The sequence below is a fragment of the Podarcis tiliguerta genome (assembly GCF_965153285.1).
Source record: "Podarcis tiliguerta genome assembly, chromosome: 4".
Lineage (NCBI taxonomy): Eukaryota > Metazoa > Chordata > Lepidosauria > Squamata > Lacertidae > Podarcis > Podarcis tiliguerta.
This window is the reverse complement of record NC_139537.1, coordinates 56815766-56838510: the sequence shown is the minus strand read 5'-3', so window position 1 is coordinate 56838510 and position 22745 is coordinate 56815766. Positions and strand designations below refer to the sequence as shown.

Here is a 22745-nt window from a genome sequence, read left to right as displayed (position 1 = left end):
TTTTCTGCATACCATTCTAACATTGTTATTAATGGGTTCAACTAGTAATTGCATCACTAATGCCATAGTACATGTTTCTCACTGAAGTTAGATCTCATGAAACATTCCAACACTGGCTAGAGATGAAACAGAGATACTTTACTTTATCAGGAGTTTCCATATTTACATATTTCTAAGCTGCCTTTAGTTGTAACAGGCCCCCTCCCTGCTGACTACTCAGCTTGCTGCTTGCTACATCCTGTGCAAATCAAATAAAAATTTTCCTCGGGCTTCTGATGATTTTGTCAACCTAGTTACTTGCTTTTTAATTTCCTGTTGTCTTTACTTGAGAGTAAAAACCTACCTTATCTTGGCCAGTGGTTTAGACTACTGCCAATAATGATCAACATTTGCTGCCACTGTAGTCTTATGCTTCAAAAGCCAGAATTTAATACACTTAGGGCAGTTTCCAACTAACACATTCCGTCAGTGCAAGGATTTCTGCTTGTTCAATGGAACTTCCCTCCCCCATTCACATGTGTGAATCTGCTCTGTAGAAAACCCAATAACAGATTTAGGGGATGCATAGGTGGAGGAGAGAGGGAAATCTCCACTGCGCAAGCAGAAATCATTGCACTGACAGAACATGTTACTACATTGTATAGTTGCAATCCTAATCCATTACTTGGTAAAAAGTCGAATTGAAGTCAACAGCAAGTACCGTACTTCTGAATAGACATAGGCTGGTTCTGTTAGGGAAAAATACCTGGCATGTTGGCAGCCCTTTTTAAAGAAAGTTCCTAAGCAAATGCTCTTGGTAAATTCGATTCATAAGAATTTGGGTGTAAACAAATAACCCATTTAGAATTAGCTTCAGATTAAATGAGAGGTTTGCTATAGAGAAGATGCAATTAGGTATAGCATTTAAAGAAAAGATGTAACTGCAGTATTTTGCCAAATGCTTTGCTACGTTGCCTGGAGAAGATGAAATAACAGGCAGGGTCCAACAGACCCATACTGTTCCTTTTGTTTCAACCTGTTGCAAAGACTCAGTGAAACTGGGCAGCTTCAGACAAACCACATGCTTCATCCAGGCATCAGGAAGCAGATCTGACTAGTGAAAGAGTGAATGGAACTTTCTGAGAGACTTTTCACACTTCCATTTTATAGAGGAAGTCAGTAACTATTGGCAAAAGGCATCCACATCTCAGCCAAGTTGGAACAATGAATGCTGACAAGACATCAAAAGGGATGTTAAAATGTGTGGTTTTTTAAAGAGCCAATTGATGCAGGACAATGTTGGTCTTCCAGGCCACAAATGTCTAGCATGCGTGAAGGGAAATACAAAGGCAGACAGACAGACATTCCACATCTTGATCTTCCCCAGTATGTGACTGGAAAATGAACTGTACACACTTCCCAAGTAGGGTTAGCCAATCTGTAAACTTGGCTATTTGAAATGGAGTATAAAAAAATGTAAGAGCTCTGCTGGATCAAACAAAAGGCCCATCTAGTCCAATACATCAGAGTGGCCAGCCAGATGTTTATGGGAAGTACACAAGCAAGACCGCAAGACTCAAGTGTGATAGCAGTGGCCATTTGTGATTCCCACCAAGTGGTATTCAGAGACATACTGCCTGTGACAGCATACAAGCCCTTATGTTGGGTAGACATTGATAGCCTTATCGTCTATGAAATGTCACATCCGCATCATGCACTTAAAGCACATCGCTTCCCTGAAAGAATCCTAGGAACCGTAGCTTGCTAAGGGGGCTGGGAGTTGTAGTTTTGTGTAGGAGTGAACTATATTTCCCAAGTGTCTTTGGGGGAAGCCAAGTGCTTTAAATATATGGTGTGGGTGTGTCTGATCCTCTTTTAGAGCCATCCATGTTTGTGACCAGTGGCTCCTTTGGGAGTGAGCTCCATTGTTTATCCAAGAGCTGCATGAAGGAGTAATATATTTTGCATGCCTTGAATCTTACAACACTCAGCTAGATGGCCTCAGGTTCTAGTATTATGAAAGAGGGAGAAAAAAAATTCTATCCTTATTTTCCACACCATAAATATGGGCTGTGTTAATAGGAGCTGGATAGGCAAGGTTAGGCAGTCTAGCAATCTGGATGATGTCAGTCACATCTTTGACACCCTATGAAGCTCAGCCAGAAGTTTCTGGTATTGTAGAGAGGTATCATAGGTGCAAGCTATCTTGTTACATCTTCATATTATGCTTCTTCCTAAGTTCCCTCCTTCCCCAGTCAGTTAGACTTCCAGCATCCAGAGTCAATGGATAACTGAGCCGAGGCATCAGGTTACTATTTCAGATTAATGATTCACCAGCATAGTATCCTTTTATAAAGCCTGCTCTTCCAGATGCATTTTCCCATACTGAGTTGTGTGTTCTTCAAAATGCTTGATTTGTGAGGAAAATGGCATTGTGTACTGTAGATGGCTTACGCCAGGCATCCCCAAGCTCGTCCCTCTAGCTGTTTTGGGACTACAACTCCCATCATCCCTAGCTAACAGGACCAGTGGTCAGGGATGATGGGAATTGTAGTCCCGAAACAGCTGGAGGGACGAGTTGGGGGATGCCTGGCTTACGCTTTCTGAAACTGACAATGACCACAAAGGACACTGTCACCAGCTACTTGTAGCTGCTCACGTGACCCTCCTGATTTGATTTGCTCATTACATGGGAGAACACAAGACCAATTGAATGATACTCATGAGGTTCCCCATGTTATGTACACACCTGTGTTGAGGACATTAAAAGGGGTTTTGGTGCGTGTTCAAATTGGTGGCTAGCTGCTCTTGTAGTAGGGGAATGCAAACTGATTATACATGGTTAGGCCTTGCCCAGAGAAATTGCTGGAGGCTCAAGTTTCTTTAAGGCAGAGCTTTCCAAACTGTGTGTTGCAACACATTAGTGTGTCAACTGCAGTGTGTAGGTGTGTTGCACAAACACTCCCCGTGCTGCTCCTGGGACTGGAAAGGGTTAGTTTAACCACTAGTTTGCTAGTAAAACTGAATTACTGTGTCACAAAATGATACAAAACTGAATTCCTATGTCCAAAAAGTGTGTCAACAACTTGAAAAGTTTGGAAAGCTCTGCTTTAAGGCATTCAGAGACAATGTGGCAAATGAGAAATACACTGCAAGTCAAGTGAAAACAAATAGGTTGCAAAATATTTATCTGGCTCTAGTTGCATTTGGGTCTCATTATACAATTGCAACTGAGAAGGTCAATGCAGCTGCAATAAATTAAGCATTTGATTAGGCAGGGTAATTTTTTTAAATTTGGAAGTCAGTTCAAATGTAATGGCATTGCTCAGTGATTTGAGGATCTGGTGATGTGTACTCTTAAAGTCTAGTTCCCACTTAAAGATATTTGCATTTGCGAGCCTTCATTGTTACAGCGGTTTACAAGAACTACTCAAATCATCAATAAAAAAATGTTTAAAACATTTTAAAATAATTAAAACTAACAGTAAAAGAGATTAAAACAACAGCTACGTGGCTTAATAGGCTTGATTAAACAAAAAATTCAAGCAAGCACTGAAAATAGAACAGTGAAGGTGCCTTTTTTTTGCATTCCTCCTGTTTGTATTTTTTCTTAGGGTTTTTGTAATTCTGTAAACCCTTGGGTTCCCTCAAGCCTGTTGCTGCAGACCTTCAGGCAGCTGAGTTCACTATTACCCTATTTATGATGTAGATGCATAATAATCACAATTTGTCAATGTGTAGAAGATAATTATGAACCTTCTGGCAAAAGTGCATTCCAGTGCAAAGGTCCTCAAGCTGTGGTCCATTCAGGTGGTCTGTCTGATTTCAATATTCATATTTACTTTTAATTGATTTTTTAATTCCTTGTATGTATTTTATTGTATTATCATTACAATTCTATGGAATACAATAACATAAAGCAGGCAATAAAACACCATTAAAAACATACAGTATCTACCACAAAACATAACAATTGCTGTAAAAGAATCATTAAGTGGTCTGCCAAGACCAGCAGCAATTTTCAAGTGGTCCATGGGAGAAACATTTTGGGAACCACAGTTCTAGTGGCTTTTGAAGTGTTAGCAAGATATGAAAGCAACCTTGAGCAACAGGTTTGCTTGTCCTTCAAATCCTCATCCTTAGTTGTGGCAATATAATAGTGTCGTTGAAAAGATTATCATATCACAAGGAGAGGATTATAGCTTTGAGTGAAGAATGAGCCGCAGGAAGAGCAGAAGAATTTCCAGCATGCACTGATAATTCAGAGAGCTGAAATGACAGAATAGGTATATAGATATGTGTTTATTTATTACATTAACACATTTTTCCTTGAAAGAGCTCTGGGCGGCATCTTCACAACAATTCTGATGTAGGGTTATGCCTTGTGGCTGAATGGGAGTTTTAGCAGAGTCAAAAGCCAGGGTAAAATGGTATGTTTTCAGCATTCACCAAAAGCTGTACAATGAAGATGCCAGATGTACTTCAGTAGAGGGTGGGCAGAGAGTTCTACAACTTAGGAGCTGCCCCAGAAAATGTCCTTTTGCCACTCCCACCCCCCTGAGTTTCGGAGGGCAGTGGAACAATCAATAGGGCCCCATCTGCTGATCTTACCATCTGAGGGGATCTGTACGGAAGAAAGCAGTCTCTCACGCATTTGGGACCTGAGTTGTTTAGGTCTTTGAACAGTAACAAGAGCACCTTAAGCAGGGATTTTAATGTGAGATTTAATCTGGCTGCTGCATTTTGGACCAGTTGAAGTTTCTGAGTTGTCTTCAAGGACAGCCCCATGTAGAGCACATTGCAACAATCCATTCTGGAAGTTAGCAAAGCATTGAGTACAGTGGCCAAGTCATTTCTGTCCAAAAGCAGTGGTGAGCTGGTGAACCAGCCACAGCTGGAAACAGGTACAGTGGTACCTCGGGTTACAGACGCTTCAGGTTACAGACTCCGCTAACCCAGAAATAGTACCTCGGGTTAAGAACTTTGCTTCAGGATGAGAACAGAAATCGTGCGGCGGCAGCAGCGGGAGGCCCCATTAGCTAAAGTGGTTCTTCAGGTTAAGAACAGTTTCAGGTTAAGAACGGACCTCCGGAACAAATTAAGTTCTTAAACCGAGGTACCACTGTGTACTCCTAGCCCTGAAGGCCACCTGAGCCTCCAGTGACAGTGCTGAATCCAGCAGCACCAGCAAGCTGTGGACCTGTTCCTTCCAGGGGAGTCCAACCCCATCCAGGGCAGGCCTTCTTCCCACCTTCCAGACGTGAGAGCTTGGGAGACATAACCAAACCTATTTCTTTTCATGATTCAGCTTCAGTTTACTGGCCCACATCCATCCCACTATCCCTCAAGCACAGGTCTAACACCTCAAGCCTCTCCCAGTTAACATGCAATGGAGAGATAGAGCTGGGTGTCACCTACATACTGAGGGCACTTCACTCCAGATCTCCTGCTGACTGCTCTCAGAGGCTTCACCTAGATGTTAAATAGCATGGAGGACAAGACAGAACCCTGTGGGACACCACAGGACAACTCCCACGACTGTTTTCTGGAGCAAAACTACAGAAGCACAGTGCCCGCAACCCCAACCTCTCCGAGATGCTCCAGAAGGATACAGAGACAACAGTGTTAAAAGCAGCTGAGGAGACAGAGCAGTGTCACATTACCACCATCTCTCTCCCAAATGTCATCAACAAGGGCAATCAGGGCTGTTTCAGTGCCAAGACCAGCCTTGAAGCCAGACTGGAATAGTAAGGAGGGCAGATTTCAGCTAGAAAATTTTACAATATATAATGTATTCCAGGGAGGATACCGGAAGTTATTCCCATGGCTAAAATGATAATGTTGGATGGATTACCTAGGAACTTGGATGCTGAGTCTTCAGTGTTGCTTAGCAAACCTGTGACTGGCATGTGAACAAACTTGTGATTAAATCCTTTCAACATTTTGAACCACTTGGATATCTGCAAATCAAAAATCTCATGATGCATAGCAGGAAGAGTCTGGAGGGTATGTGGAAAATTATATTGCAAACTGCCACGTGAGTGTTTATTGAACTCTCCCAACACATATTTGGTAACCTTTAACAAAGTGGGGAATTAAGCATGTTTTGTTTAGCTATTTGCAGGTTACATTTTCATACATTTGTGGGTATCTCAAGTACCATATTCTGAAAGTAAAGTGAACAGCAACCATCCAAACTAGAAATATGCTGTAAAGCAATTAACAATTAAAACCCTATGTTTGTAATCACGAACTCAGTTTTGCTAAGTAGTCCCTGTAACAAATTTGCTGTTAGATAATCATCACTGTCTGTTCTTTTAGTATTTTATTTCCCTGCCCCCCACACCTCACAAGTATGGACAGAAACCTGCCAATTTAGGATTACACCCATATGATGAAGTAGACTGTGACCCATGAAAGCTTATGCATTAATGAATTGTTAAAATTCTCATCCCCCCAATTGTTTAATGTCTATTCAATGTTTATTTTCATAGACAAAACATAGGTATTAGGTACGCCAGTTCTATGATTCTAACCAGTGATTTTCACCCCTTTCACGCAAAGCCTGAATGTGGATCCAAACCCTCTTAAAGAAAATGACGATGAGTATTTATGTAGCAATTTTGAAAGTGTTCAAAGCACTTAGCATGCAGTATTGCAGCAACTTTTACCCATCCATGTAAGAGTAGATAAGAAATGTTATCCCCACATTGCAGATGAGGAGCTAAAGCTGAGAGAGAATGATTTGCCTACAGATGCCTAGTGAGGTCATGACAAACTTTGAACAGTGATAATTGACGGCTCGGTCTCTTAGCTACTAGGCTACACTACCTCCCACCTCTTCCATTAATTTTAGTGGCTGTTGATTATACCACTTGCTTGAGTTCTCCTTCCACTCATTTGTTATTTGTCATATATGATGTTTTTCAGAGTGTTCAAAACACTTCATGCACATTATTGCAGCAATTTGTTTTACAGAACATCCCTGTAAAGGGCAGGCCAAAAGCTTTGTCTACATATTGCAGATGGGGAGCTGAGGCTGAGAGATAAAGCTGTCGAGTGAGGTCAGGGCAGAGATGAGCTTTGAACCAGGAATGGTTCTCTGCTCAGTCTTTCAGCCTACACTAGCTCTCAACTCTTCCACCAGTTTTAGTGGCTAAGGGTTGCACCACTCATTTGTTGTTATCTGCCAAGGGATTCCATCATATGCCTATTGTTTGTGGATTTAATTCCTGTGACAAAGATGAAGCACAGTGGACAGCTATGCTACCACAATGACTTTTAGCTGTGCAGTGCAACTTCCCTGCCCTCCCCTTTCCCCACAAGTTCCTTAAATCTGTTTTGGAGGGTTGGGGGCAGGGGGAAACCCAGACCAGATTTGGAGGGTACAGGGGGTGGGGAGGAGAGGGCATGCAATTTACGCTGCACACCTGAAAGTCATTGTGTTACTGTTTCCTTGACTATTGCCCTTAGATACCCAGCTGCATTGGACTTCCTTCTGACCCTAGAGGTTACCAAGGTACAAAGAGCGGCAGGGACTCTTCAATTAGGACCCCTGTGTATGTCACAATGCTCATTTCACAATGCTTCAGGTTCTGAATAAAAATTACTGTGCAGAAAGCGATGACAAAACTCTGTTCAGGCCAAGGATATCCTAGGAACTGTCTCATCCCTCCTGCCCATCCTCCATATGTATGCATCAGCTGACGCAATCTCTGCACGGTTGCCAAATCCCTGAGCTCTCTCTTCTTGTTTGACAAACTCTTGGCAAGAAAAACTGCTTCCAATAATGCTGGTCTCAGTGAAGTAGTCAGCCCTGTTTAACAAGTTTAAGAGAAAAAGGTTGAGAAATAAATGGAAAGTCAGAGGCCTTCAAAACTAAAGCCTGGTATCCGTAATCCTCTAGGGACTGACATTTTCTTTATATGGTCATGATACAGTAAGACTGCTTGCCAAGTTTCTATCTAGGCTTCTGAGTCAAGTTGGTAGTAGCACAATTCACAGGAATTCCTCCACTCCCCACCCCCGCCCCGGATGGAAAGCATGCATTTTGCAGAGAGAAAAGCTACTATGGACAACAGTTGAAAAAAGGGGTGAGCACTCCCTGTGACTTCAAATTCCTTCACTCAAAAAAGACTTTTCTCTTAAAAACAAGTAAAAGACAATCCAGATTTTCTTAACTTACATTCATGTGTAACATCTAGCTAAGGCCGGAAAAAGGAACTTAAGAAAACCCTGCTTCTGCACAACACACCTCTATTTTGTTTTGTGACTAACCGATTGTATATTTATTTAGTGACTGAGAGAAATACTTGGCTAGCTGTAGAACTTCAGGGGGTGGTGCCTGAATCAGTTCCTTCTACTTATGCAGCTATTTAAAGTGGCAGTAATTATTATTTTTAAAGGCACCTCCCCCCCGATAATTTAAAAGGTATTTTTGCACCTGATTTTAATTTCAGTTTTGTTTTGTGCTGTTCAGATTAAGCCTGACAATATACACAATAATGGATCTGATAGTGGATTTGTTTTTGAAAAAGCCAAGTTCATATCATAGAAGAGGCAAGTGTTTTCTGTTCCTTTTCAGGGAAAAGCTATACCACTTATCAACTGGTCTGTGTCCAGAAGGGTTCATTAGAAGCTCATGGCATACAGCTATGAATTAGGGGTTTGACTATACATAAGAAACTTAGGAATTCACATTTTAAAACCTTAGCTACCTTCTGTCTAGGCCAAGACATAAAATCACTTAAGGCAAGACTGTTTTAGCTACATGTGACATACTAATACTGTATTTTTCGCTCTATAAGACGCACCCGACCACAAGACGCACCTAGTTTTTGGAGGAGGAAAACAAGAAAAAAAATATTCTGAATCTCAGAAGCCAGAACAGCAAGAGGGATCGCTACGCAGTGAAAGCAGCAATTCCTCTTGCTGTTCTGGCTTCTGGGATAGCTGCGCAGCCTGCATTCGCTCCATAACACACACACATATTTCCCCTTACTTTTTAGGAGGGAAAAAGTGAGCCTTATAGAGCAAAAAATACGGTAGATTAGCAGCTGAGAGAGATGGGGGCAGGACCAAAGGATAGAGGCAGACCAAGAAAAACTACAAGTGCCAAGGAAAGATAGGTGGGAGACCAGGAAGGCTGTGCAGACACATGCACAGATATGTGCAGAGTGAATGCGTATCTTTCTTCCCCAACGTAGATGTAACTTTCTGTGTACTCACATGACCTTTCTTAGAAATCAGTTTTAGTGCTTGAAAATGCGTCGACTGCAGTTTCATCAGTGATACACAGCATTTCTTAATTAACTTGGGAGTGCTTCAGTGCCGGATTTACGTATAAGCCAAACAAGCTATAGCTTAGGGCCCCACTCTCTTGGAGGCCCCAAAAAAATTTAAAGGAAAAATACCTGGATGTACATTTCTAAAATATAAGATAAAAACAAAAAACAAAAACCTACATACAGCAACAGTGTTTTGTGTTGTGTAGGCTCCTATGATGTAAGTAATGGGCCCCACCTGCTAGCCTGCTCCCTAAAATATCACTGGATTGCTCAATTCTATATGTGGCTTTAGATACCTATTAGGTCCATAAATTACCACACTCCACAAAAAACAGCGACAATTTGTTGTTGACAAAGGACAGCTGGACATATAAAGGGCCCCATTGCCTCATCAAACCTAAATCCGACCCTGGAGTGCTTCCAAACTTCAAGCTCTACCTCTACTTATTTGCCGCCTAGGGAGTGACCCTGGTGAACATGCCAATTCGGCCTGCTCCACATTCTGCCCATTCATTGCCTTTCTTGAATTCTCAACATTTTCAAACACTTCATCCGACACAGCAGCTTTGCCACTGTTCGGCACCCTCCAATTTCATCACTGTTTTCCTAACAGTTTTCTTTAAATCTTGGAACTTGTTTCCCACTTAGTCTTAATTCATTAATTCATTGTTATCTTAATCCATCTGCTTTTCTAGTGTCTCCCCGCCCTGCACTGTGGCTCCTGCTGCCTGAGGAGAAACAGCAAATGGCGCCCCGCCCTAGGTCAAGGCGGAGAGTAGTTAGGCTGGCCAAGTTATTTTGGCACCTTAGACACAAAATCCCACACATGCCTCTTCCGGGGAGTAAAAATACAATAAGAATAAAATAAATAAATGTTCAAGTTGTCGCTAGCCTTTCATGACACTCAAAAACTCGCTCTAACGATAGGACTGGCTACTCTTTTGCTTTCCTGAATGGAGTCAGACAGAAATATGATGAATCAGTGTAAGGGACATACACAGGATGGGCATCGTGAGGAAGAGATAGTTAGGAGACAAAAAAGGGAGAGCAAGACAAAAACATAGTGAGGGAGATTGTAATTGCATATGCACCAAATTGCAATTTGCGTACACACCAAGTGTTTAAAGCACATTCTCCCCTACCCCCCAAGAATTATGGGAACAGTAGTTTACCCCTCTGAGAACTACAATTCCCAGCACCCCAAACAAACTTTCCAGGAGTCTTTGGAGAGGGACAAAATAGACTGGAAAATAAAAACTCTTTAGCCCCAATCTACCAATGCTGACCTAGTTACTAACAGGCTTTTGTTCTCCTGATAATTAAAAGTGTAGGTGGTCCATTGCAGGGTTTTCTGGTGATGGGTGATGGGCCCTGAGGTGAGGGACTGGTGGACCCTGGCTTCACACTGCAGCCCATTTTTAAGGGCTCTCTCCCCCATCCGGGACTGAATGACAGTTGGCATTTTATGGCCAGAGCACAGGCCATGCTTGGCGGATAACTCATGTGACACCTTGCTGGGAGTTGGGAAGATGTAGATGGACCCTGGGGGCAGGCAAATAATGTTTAGCTCTGGTGGAAATGGAAGCCCACCGCACCTAGCCTGGGCTTTGGATTCAGGAGCTGGTTGGAGTATGTGTTTGCCTCACTTGAGCAAAATGGGGGGTAAGAGAGCTGGGCTTTTCTGCATAGTACTAAGTACCAAACTCATATTCCCCAATAGTGTGGTTCCCAGATGTTTTAAATAACCATATTTGCACTTAAACCAAATTTACTCTGGTCTAAGTTTCCAGTGACAGGGGACGCGGGTGGCGCTGTGGGTAAAAGCCTCAGCGCCTAGGGCTTGCCGATCGAAAGGTCGGTGGTTCGAATCCCCGCGGCGGGGTGCGCTCCCGTCGTTCGGTCCCAGCGCCTGCCAACCTAGCAGTTCGAAAGCACTCCCGGGTGCAAGTAGATAAATAGGGACCGCTTACTAGCGGGAAGCTAAACCGCGTTCCGTGTGCGGCTCTGGCTTGCCAGAGCAGCGATGTCACGCTGGCCACGTGACCCGGAAGTGTCTCCGGACAGCGCTGGCCCCCGGCCTCTTGAGTGAGATGGGTGCACAACCCTAGAGTCTGTCAAGACTGGCCCGTACGGGCAGGGGGTACCTTTACCTTTTTAAGTTTCCAGTGTAGATTAATGGAGGAGATTCACTGAGGAGGGGATCCCAATTCTCTGAAGAAAAAAATGGATTTTATAATCTTTTAATTAATATAAATGTATACTTTTTAAAAGGAAAAATTATTGTGGAAAAGAATCCAATTATTTCAATATTTTTAAGACCGACATTTTCTTGGAACAATGTGCACACTTACTTTCCTGCACTGGCATACACATCTCCATGGTGGAACAACGTGTAACAACGAAAGGATATGTTCCCCTCCCCCACCTCACCCCACCCCCCATCTCCGGCTACATTCCCTCCTCTACTGTGTTAGCACAAGGAGTACTCTGTTGTAGGAATGTGGTTAATGCCACTGTGGCATTAAGAGAAAAGGCACTCCCATAGCCCAGAAAAATTGGATCGTCCATACAAGTCTTTAACTTCGTTAGTCACTTACAGCAGGATTTGAAAGAGGAGCATAGTGAACCAAGGCATAGCCTTGCCTGGCCTAGCTGAAATCTTGTTTTTGAACTGACTGCGCAGAAATGATAAGATGAGGAAACCAAAATAAATTCTTTTTTAGAACAAGGAGTAAATCTGCGGCGTCCCAGTTTCACAATGAAATTGATGTAAGGCCTAAATGACTACATCTGCAGAACATTTTGTTTTCTGTATGATACAAAATTTCACCGCAGAAAGATATGGTGCTATGACTTGCAGGCTGTGAAATGCTGAAAACACAGGTAATAAAATAAAAAATAAAATAAAATTGAAGGTAACTAAAATGCAACCTTCTGATAAAAGGGAAGTGTCATCTGGATCTTCTCGTGCTTTCTATAATATGATGGTGCAACAGCATGCCATATGTTAATTTGCACTGAAATGAGCCCGTGACACCAGATGTAAACGTCTTTGGCATCGGTTGGCATAGCTGGACTTCCACGGGCCCAGCCATTCCTGTTAAACTACATGCCACAAACACCATTCAGACAGGCCCTCTGCCTCATAAACTCTGCTGATCACCTGTTATAGATTCATTATGTCTGCTTCTTGACATTTTTTTAATTTTTTTTTGCTACAGATCCCTAATACAAAATGCTCATGCGACTTGTGAAATATGGAAGTGCATGTTTACAGATCACATTTCACTTTAAAATACACACATGAGGCAAGATATTGCCACTCCTGTATGTTCAAGGTCTTAATATCCAGCATACTATTGGTGTGTATTTTGTATCCAAATATAAATGGCCCTTATTTTTTTATAGGAAGCTACTGATCCATTCTCATGCATGGGAGCATGGTGCATAGATAGTATTTCAGTATCTCTTTGCTGATTCATGCCTATGGAGCTAACCAAATTTCCACTGGTCTCATTTCCCAAGTGTTCATTTTTCATTTCTTGAGCATAGCTTCATGCTGACACACTCTTTATCTAGTTCCTGTGTCCTTTCCCCATCCTTTCTAAGTATCGTATGTGCTTCTTCTACGGTTTGATTCTTTATCTGCTCAGGTTCTATGTAGCCAAATAAACTATTTTTGTAATCTGTAAGCCTTGCTTGGATGCTAGCCAAATTTATTTCACTCCCACCACTGTTCATCTTTTTTCTTTTATATTTGCAATACACGTTAAACACCTTGCAGTTATTAACTACAACAAAACATTGGGATATCTCTTGTTTCCAGGATGAGAGGGCCTCTCAATCCTCAGTTGTACTCTCCGTTTCTGGGAAGTTAGTTTCCATGACGGAAACTGGCTCTTGTGTCATGGAGATGGTGAGGGGATTTTAAGTATATCCTCCTAGTACACTCAGCTGTTATGGGAAAGGAACCCAATACTGAATTCTCCCACCTCCAGAAACAGATTTTAAATGTAAAAATGAATAAAGATGAGATTCACAAATACTGCTGGGAATTTAAAATACTCATGTTTTGTTTCCAAATGAATCTTATTGCCTTAAAATAAATCAAGTGCAGTTGTATATATCAAAAGATTTTAATTCTGTTCTTATCTGTACAGCACAGTTCTTTTCACAAGTCACCATGTTTGCCTTGTAAGTTCCCGTAGGTCTCGTTTATCTTCTTACACTATTAAGAGACCAAGCAGGAAAAACAATGATGAAATTATTTTATATCCCTCCTTTCTGTGCGCTACTTCTGCAAGTGTTTCCTAGATTTGGGTCAAGGTTGGCCGGCAAATGTTCATGTCACCGGAAGCACTTTTGAGGAACTGTTGTGGAAGGTCAAATTGCTGAAGTATCCTGAAGCAGGATCTAGCTCCACTGAACCCGCAGCCTGACTTGACCCCCCTTCCCCTTCCCAGCAGCCCAGTAAGTTGTACCTGCTCCCCTTCAACCAGTGCATTTGAACTTCTGTTCCTCACATTGTGGCAGCTCACTTCTGGAGGGTTCTGTTATGCTTTTCAATATATCTAAGCATGGGGTAAAATGGGAAATCAGAAAAATATAACTACAGTGGTACCTTGGTTCCTGAACAGCTTAGTTGTCAAACCAGTTGGCTTCTGAACACTGCAAAACTGGAAGTAAGTATTCTGGTTTGCAAACGTTTTTTGGAAGCCAAATGTCAGACACAGCTTCCGTGGCTTCCGATTGGGTGCAGGAGGCTCTTGCACACAATCGGAAGCTGCACCTTGGTTTTTTAATGGTTTTGGGAGTCGATCGGACTCCTGGAATGGATTAAGTTCGAAAACGAAGGTACCACTGTATAGGCATAGGGCAGGCGTGGGGAGATTTTTTTTCCCACCCTGAAGGACACATTCCCTCACGGGCAACTTCCCAGGGGCCACATGGGAATAGGGCCAGAGGCAAATGGGGGAGGGGCAATGGATGTGGCTCCAACTTTGGTGTCGTAGGCAACATTCAGCCATGGAAAACCCATATTTCCTTCACCCACACTCACAAACACAACGCTCTGAAGCTGCAGTGAGGAAGCATAGACAAGATCAACTTAAAAACCACACAGCAGGCTGCGCAAGCAGAACAGAAACTAAAAACACCGTGCCTGAGAGTTAACTCAGGCAGCTCCTCGTACAGCAGGCCAGGAGAGCCAATACACTGCACTCTCCACACTGCATCCAGGTAAGCAGAAGACACTATTGCTTTGAGGACCCATTTCCACCAGGAAGAAGCATTTGAGAAGGGCATGGGAGGGTGTGACCTGGGGAGAGGCGTGTGTGAAGAGGAGCATGGCCTAAGAAGAGTCCCAGGGGTCTGGCAGAGAGACCTGAGGGGTTACACGCAGGCCCCAGGACTGAGGTTCCTCATCCCTGAAAAAGAGGGACAAGAACGTATCCTTTTCACTGCACTTTGCAAAATTCTGTAATCTAAACCCTGAGAGAAGCAATGAGAGCACGAGATTGCTTGTTAATATTTTAGAACCTGAACCTGAATGGCTGTGTCAGATACAAAAATCACTTTCAGCTGTCAAAATATCCCATGCAATTTCCCAGAGCATAAAAGCAAAAGGTCTGTCAGATGTGAAAGGTGGTAAGAAAGGCTGTGGTATTTACTCCTACCTTGTCAAATAAATTCTGCACCATAGTTGAATTCCATATGTGCAGCACCCTGGAATCTTGGCTAAAACACCAAATAATACTGGCCAGATATTGCAGCATTAACCACCGTTACAGTGACTCTTGCAGCTCCTGAGCCGAATGGGAGTGTGGGAGTCTTTGTATATTACCCAGTCCTATGATTTGAGTCCGTGTGGTGTAGTGGTTAATGTTGGACTAAAACCTGTGAGACCAGGGTTCAAATTCCCATACAGCCATGAAGGTCACTGTGTCACCTTGGGCCTAACTTAACACTCAGTGTTGTTGTGAAAATAAAATAGCGAGGGGCGAAACATACATGCATGCCACCTTGAACTCCTTTGGGGGGGAAGATATCATATAAATCAAACAAATAATGTCTGAAGAGGACTTTCTTCAATAGAGATACACACTGTTCATTCTCACAGCTGTGGTCCAACTCAGATGCAGATTAAAGGTCGAAAAAGAAATAATATAATGTACAGTTTAGGGTGCAAACCTGTGGTCCTTGGAAGGTGACCCAGGAGGCATAGGATATTGGGGGTCTCCCTTCCCACAGAGACAAGATGTGTCTTTGGAAGCCTTTTTTGGTATAACTGCTGTCCCTTCACCATCAGTGCTCCAATGGTTGTAAGGAGATAAAATGAGTGTGAGCGGGGTGAGTCAAGAGGCAACCTCTCCCACCTGCCACCTTGGTCAGCGCATGACTGGCATGGCTCTGGAGTTGGTGTTTCTTCCAGCCTGGATTCTCCAGTTGGGTTGCTCTGTCCATTATTACCACCAGGAGGGGCACCATTTAAATCATTTGCCATGGGCACACAAATGCCTTGGGCCATCTCTGAGTGTTTGTGCCCTAGCTCTCTGCTTGTTCCATGTATATTCAATAGCATACGAGGTTTGTGTTAAGTGAAGTCTGACCACAGGAACAAATTACCTTGCCTTTAAGGCTAATTTAAGCCTGAGGGAACTGGTTGTTTAGCAGGGAGTTGAAGGCACATGTGGCTTCTCAATCAATAATTATGACTTCCAACAATTTCTGGAATCTCCACAGGACTATCAGCATTCCAGAGCAGAGGTGAAGGCAGGGGTGAATTCCTTCCTCTCCGTTTTTTTTTTTTTTTCTTCAGCACCCCATGGAAAAATTCTTTCAGAAGAATGCCTTGCTCTTCACAGGTGCTTTATGGCTGATATTTCATAGGAAAGAAGCAATCAGGTAGCATGCAGAGTTCTACTTGAGCGTGAATAATATACCACATCCTCTGTTGCCAGAAGCATGAGGGTTTCCTGTTGATTTTAGTAAGAGGTGAATTTTACTTGCTTTCACATCTTCATTGTAAGCTGAAGGTGAGGAAGTTTTGAGAAAACCTGCTCAAAAAGCCAGCTTATGGAAACAGAATCTACGATTACAACCCAGACCTTTAGATCGTCCTCTGTTTGGTATCACATCACTAAGGTGAAGAAACGAACAATATTTTTTTAAAAGGAAAATCATTACCATTTGGGGGCTTACAAGAAATTGTGGGAAGATGGAGGATAAATGATGGGAAAATTAATGTAATACCCTGAGACTCCTGAGTTCCAGGTCTGTTATTTATTGTTTACTTATTTGCTTTATTTATATCCTGCTTTTCCTCCAACAAGCTCAAGGCAGCATACATTGTTCTCCATCGTAGGTTAGAGTTAAGGTTGGCGACTGGTGAATTTTATGACTGAGTGTATATTTGAGCATAGATCTCCCCAGGTCTCGTCTGGCACTCTAATTAGGAGTTGCCAACATTTTTGAATCTGTGGGCATATTTCATATTTTTCATCAATCACAAAATGTCTGCAGTAGGGGTGTGGCCTGTCCATACATCATTGTGCTTTGTTCTGGGATGCTTCTCTAACAATACTGCATTATTGCCCGCTGGAGGGGCACTCTTGGACTATAGTGCAACAAAAGTGGGACACACACACACACAAAGCACAGGACATGCACTGATTAGAAATTTAGCAACACTCTGCATGAACAGTGTTGAAAGGAAGGTCACATATATACAACCAACCTGATAACATCGTGAGCATAAAACATCACAAATGCAGAATTAAAAGGACATTTCACATAGATTCCTGATCATCACCATCTTTCTCTCTGAAGAAGCTTTCCACTGAAGTGACTACCATGTCCCCACAAAAATGGTAGGCATATCCTTTGACTGCAGAAAAGTGCAAAGCCTGGGCAAGTGCCCACCAGTCATATCTTACCTTTAATCAAGTGCACTTGTGCTCATTGACAAAGCTTAGATACTGTGTTTCACTGCCATATTTACTCATAATACATAATCTGGATTATTTCTGCTCACTTTATTGCTCTGTTGAACTTTCTACTTACAGAAGTTCCTGTTTAAATAAGGAACAAACAGTCCAGAGCCCATATGCTGTAACTCGCTGCATCTCTCCCTCTCTGCTGCCTAGGTTTTCTGGCTCTTCTCACAGAGGACTGGTTCACGTGTTACACTCAGTGGAGTGTCACCTTTTAATTTGTGAGGGCTCTCCATTCATGTGAGTTGTGTAGTAAGAGCTCACAGCTCATGAGTTTCAGACACAGTAAAGTCTGCGATTTTGGATACTATTTGGAAATCATGAAAAATGACACGGCTGAGACTCATTCATCTATCAACTCACATATTACTTTGCTCATGCAAATGAAAAATTCATGCGCATAAAAAAGTGTGTGCGTGCACACACACACGCACACAGAGGCACGTTTGGCAAAAGACAGCTGCAACTAATGCCACAATGAGACTTGACTTATTTTGAAGACAAAAACAATGAAAGGTTTCCCAGGATGGCATCTGCACAACACAATAAAAAACCAATAATGTAAACAATAATATTAAGAAGAAATAGAAAGGACTTATAAAATAGCATATGGTAATATTAAAATGCCTTAGAAAATAAAAAAAAAGTTTTTTTGCCTGGTGCTAGAATCACAAAATAAGTGGGTGCCAAATATCTCTCTCTCTTTTGCCATTCACTATAACTGTAATTTCAGGACAGGCGACAGGGATAAGAAACCTCAGGCCTGGGGGCCCAATGTGTCAATCCAGGACTTTCTATATGGCCCTCAAGACTCTCCCAAGACCAACCACTCACCCCACCTGTTCTCTGCCCTCATCAAGTCCCCTTGCCTCTTGCTTGCCTGGATGTGTTTATGTACACAAGTCTTTGCTTCTCCCCAGCCCATGACTGTGCTGTATGGAGAAGGAAAGAAGCCAAATTCTGGCCTTACTGCTTGTGGTTTATGTGGCTTGTTTCTGTGTCCCCCAACTTTTACAACCATCAGGAGGTGGGGAGAAGCAAAGCACTAGCGCATGTTATTCCCTCGTTAATTTTATTCTTAATGCTACCTGAAAATGGGGCCAAAGTTGGAGGGAAATAAAAGATGGGGGTACTTAGAGAAAGATGCATGTAAGCAGACCTTTTAACTATTTGTCAGCATAAAAACCCCTATTTCAGAGAAGTGCTACCCTGAATATTTTTCTTATGAGTCAGCGTTTTAGATATATGGCATTTTGTTTGCCCAGAAGCTATAGGATATTCCTCTTTGTACCTTGTGAATTCAATCACTTCTGGCAGGGAGGGGGTCTTGCGGTGGCTGACTTGGGCCTATGGAACAGAGATGGTTCTGTTCAGGATAGACTCTTTGTTCCCCCTCGATGAGAATTTAAAAAGTTTTCCCAGTGGTGACATCATAGCCATCTACATTCCCACAGTTGCAACAATGGAAGTCATTGAGAGGCATGACATTTTCGTTTAATACTTACATTGTTACATACTTTTATTTTTTATATAAATTAAAAAGAACAAAAAAAATAAAAGACAAAATGTGTTTTGACAAAGAATTTTAGAATGATAGAAATATATTGTTGGAAGAGATTCCATGACTAATCAGTTTTTCATTAGCACAGCAGCTTTGGGTGGGGGCAATAGAGTTGCTCTGAATGTGGACGTAGCTGGTGGCTGTTGTGTGATGTCTCTGTATATAACAATGATGTTTCTTCCTGTAATCCTGAGCACAAGTGGGCCAGATTCAGAAAATAAGTAACTATGGGCAATGGCCATGAAGCTAGTGACCAGTGTTCAGCGATGATGGAAGCTGCTGTCCAACAATATCCAAAAGGCCACAAGTTATTCATACCTCCCATAAAACATCCTGAAAATGATCAGCTAACCAAACATTCCTTGTAAAATCTCAAAATCGAACAAATTCGCATCCTGCTAAACGTATTGCAGAAACTCCTACAGAGGCAGGGAATCTGTCCTTTCATTCTTCCAGGGATAGTGCAGTGTAATTACAATCATAATTACAATTGTCAGTGTTGTTGTTATCAAGTCGTGTATCCACAGCAGTGACAAGAGGAGAAATGACCTCTGGGAGGAGTGCAGAGAGAAGAAATGCCATGGTGCATCTGCAGCAGCACAACTGGAAGCCTTCATCTGCCCCTGCTGCAAAAACATGTCTCTCCTGCATCGGTCTCTACAGCCACAACCGGTGCTGCAACCTTCCATCAGCTTGACTTCAACCCCAAAGGCGCACTCCTCCATTGTCTCCCAAGATATTATTATTATTATTATTATTATTATTATTATTATTATTATTAGCCCAATTGACCAAAACAGAAGACACTTGAGTCAAGAGAAATATACAGATTGATATAAAGAATAGAGCTCAATTTTCTCCATAATGGATATTCTGAATACTGCCACTTAACATTCATTTGGAAGAAGTGCATCATTGTGGTTTGTGTTCCTGGCGAATGATTCAGATGATCTGTTTCTTTCCCTCCAGCCACCGCTCTAAATGTAGTGCAACCAAAGGTGGTTGGTTTTCTGGGTGTGTGGTTTTTTTTAGCTTTCCATGCTCTGAGTTGCAATGTGAATTGCACATTACACACACCAAGACACACATCAATAATGGATTGTAGAAGAGGACATCAAGGCATTTTCTGAATCTTCTTACCTTTGTTCCTTTATTGCATTACTGATAGATTCCCTCCTTCTTTTAAAAAAGATGATTGAATGTTTCTTTTAAAAAAATGCTCTCTCATTTTAAATTAAGTTTTATGAATTATCTACATCACTTATAATCTGTCTGTTGCGTGAGCCAGCTAAAACTCATTAAGCATATCCTAACTATCATTTTGAACTTAATGGTTTCATCAAACGTATCTGTACCTTCACTCCTAGCATACTGGACAATGCCTTTAAGGTTCTGAGGATTAATGAAAATATCATTCTTATCTGATTGTGCCTAAATTAAATCCTCATTTGAGAGAGGTAGCCGCTTCTAATGTATTTCTAGTGGCGTTTGTTGAAATCCAACAAAACTCTGTAAAGTAAGGAAATTAAATATTAAAATGGAATACCCTGTAAAAACTTTGCCTCTTCACACGAGAGTTTTCCCAACTGGTTTTCCTCTGACTCTTTGCTAAGGAATCTACAAGTATAATGGCTGTCTTTGTTGAGGATTTTTGTGTTGGTCCTGCCACCTGGCCATCAGAAGATGCAGACCACTGTGACTCATTGTTTCCAGACAATGAGTTATTGTTGTTTTTCGTATAAATTACAAGAGGAAAGTTCCCTGTTCAAGAGGCGTGCAACTGAAAATTTGTCATAGCAGAGACAACTGAGAAAGAAATTGAAGCATGAGTTCCTGCTAGCAGATCCTTGGATGGCTTTAAAAGAAGATTGGATAAATTCACGGAGGATAAAGCTATCAATGGCTACTAGCCATGATGGCTATGCTCTGGCTCCACAGCTGGAGATAGCAGTACTTCTGAATACTAGTTGCTGGAAACCAAAGGAGGGAAAAGTTTTATTGTACTCAGGTCCTGCTTGAGGGTTCCCTATGGGCATCTGGGTGGTCGCTGTGAAAACAGGATGCTCAACTAGTGGTCCATTGGCCAGATCCAATGGGCTTTTCTTATGCTCATATCCTGCCTCACCATTTATTTCTAGTGTTATTTATTTAACTAGTTTCCCTTTATTTTCTTTCTCTTTTGTTATTAATAATTTATTTTAGATTTTCACATTTCTATTTGTTTCCACCATACTATTCCCCATATTTTATCAATCCCTCTTCCCCTTCCTGCCCTCCACTTCCCACAAATGCAGTTAATTATACAAATCCTGGTGTGATAAGAGGGTTAAAGAAAAATTAAATAATCCACACGTTATACATGAAAAAAAATCTTAAATAAACTAGAAGAAAGGAGGAAGGGATTCAAAGTTTTATTTTTAGTTTATCTATTTAACAAAATCTCTAGGGACTTACTTAAATTAACTCTGGGGTTGGAAGGGAATCAAAGTTTTATTTTTAGTTTATCTATTTAACAAAATCTCTAGGGACTTACTTAAATTAACTCTGGGGTTGGGCAGACCTGCTAGACCAGATTTTACTAGTGACACACTGTTCTTTATATTATTACCTTTATCCTCCCTAGCAAGGCTAATCATTAACCGATTTGAGATTTTGCTCATAAAATCTATAAGCTGTATGACAATGTGGCTATGTGGAATCAACTAAACTACTCTAAATTTCTGTGGAAAATACTGAAATTTGCATCCTAAGTACACACTTCCTGGAATGAAGAAGAATCCATGAAACAAGATTGCCATTCAATTTTGAATTTTGTGGCATGTAGGAAAACAGTACCCAGAGAATTTTCCACAAGACATTTCCTTCCCTAAGTGGAATGGCTTAATATTGTACTGGGCCTTATTAGTACATTAAGTGCTGAATTAAGAATTGTTTTCTTGGGGTTATTTTTTACTTTATATGTCATGAGCAACTAATCAGTGCAATCTGAAGAAAGCAACATATATAAGCAGAATAAAAACAAAACTCGTGATGCATTCTAGCATGAACTGCAGCTTCTAATTATAACCAGCATCTCCTGAAACGGGCATCTCATGTATGTCTATTGTATTTGATTTGGGAATGAATTTATTTCCCAGTTTCACATAGCAGCTTCAGTTCTCCAGTTAGGGACTAATCCATAGCTACAAACACAACAACTCTTAATTTGTAGGAGAGTTGTTGAAGGCCCTTCCTTGACACACACCCCAATCAGGTGGTGACTAAAAATAGGGCCCTTTTAGTGGTGGCACCCTGGTTTTGCAATTTCTTTTCCAAGGAGATTTGTGTGGCATCAACATCTTTTCCGCACTTGGAACTCCACGTTTATTTCTCCAGGCCTTTTAAATTTAACGTTTTAACTCTGACTTTTATTAATAATTTTGTTTCTTGTACAGTTTCATTTGTTTTTGGTATTATTGTGATTATCTTCATTATTGCGTATGTCACTCTGAAAATTCCTGGAACTGAAGACTAGTACTTAAGAGAGAGAAAAGAGGGGTGGCTCCCATGGTTGCTCTGTGCACAAATCAGATCTCCTGCTTAAGCCATTTCCCATTCCCAGAGAGATGACGTTGCGGGCTAGGACCAAGCCCTCCCCATGCGCAAGGGGCAGGATAGCCCCTGCGCCATTGGATGGTCCTTGGCCACATCATCCTTAGGCTGCCCAATCCAGATGGTCCGGGGGCATGGCGCAGGCTATTTAAACTTCCCATGGCCAAGGACTCACACCTGTTTTCTCCTTGCTTGGTCGGTTCTGCTTATGTACTAGATCTGTTGGATTGCTTTAATGTGATTTTTGTGGAGTACCAACACAGCAAAACTGTATTGGATTTTGCAAAACTGTTGTGATCCGCATTGATCATACAAGCAACTATATTTTGTATTACC

At 41.7% G+C, this 22745-nt stretch overlaps 2 long non-coding RNA genes across 2 annotated transcripts; one reads left to right on the top strand and one right to left on the bottom strand.

Moving 5' to 3' along the window:
- Nucleotides 1-5997: 5997 nt before the first annotated feature.
- On the bottom strand, nucleotides 5998-10790 carry LOC310676930. The gene is made up of 2 exons (XR_014510800.1): nucleotides 10553-10790; nucleotides 5998-7795 (listed from the first exon to the last, which is right to left on the bottom strand). It is a non-coding gene; the product is annotated as an uncharacterized lncRNA (long non-coding RNA).
- Nucleotides 10791-14255: 3465 nt separating this feature from the next.
- Nucleotides 14256-20657, top strand: LOC310676935. Its single transcript, XR_014510807.1, has 3 exons — nucleotides 14256-14504; nucleotides 16008-16538; nucleotides 19349-20657. It is a non-coding gene; the product is annotated as an uncharacterized lncRNA (long non-coding RNA).
- Nucleotides 20658-22745: the final 2088 nt, after the last annotated feature.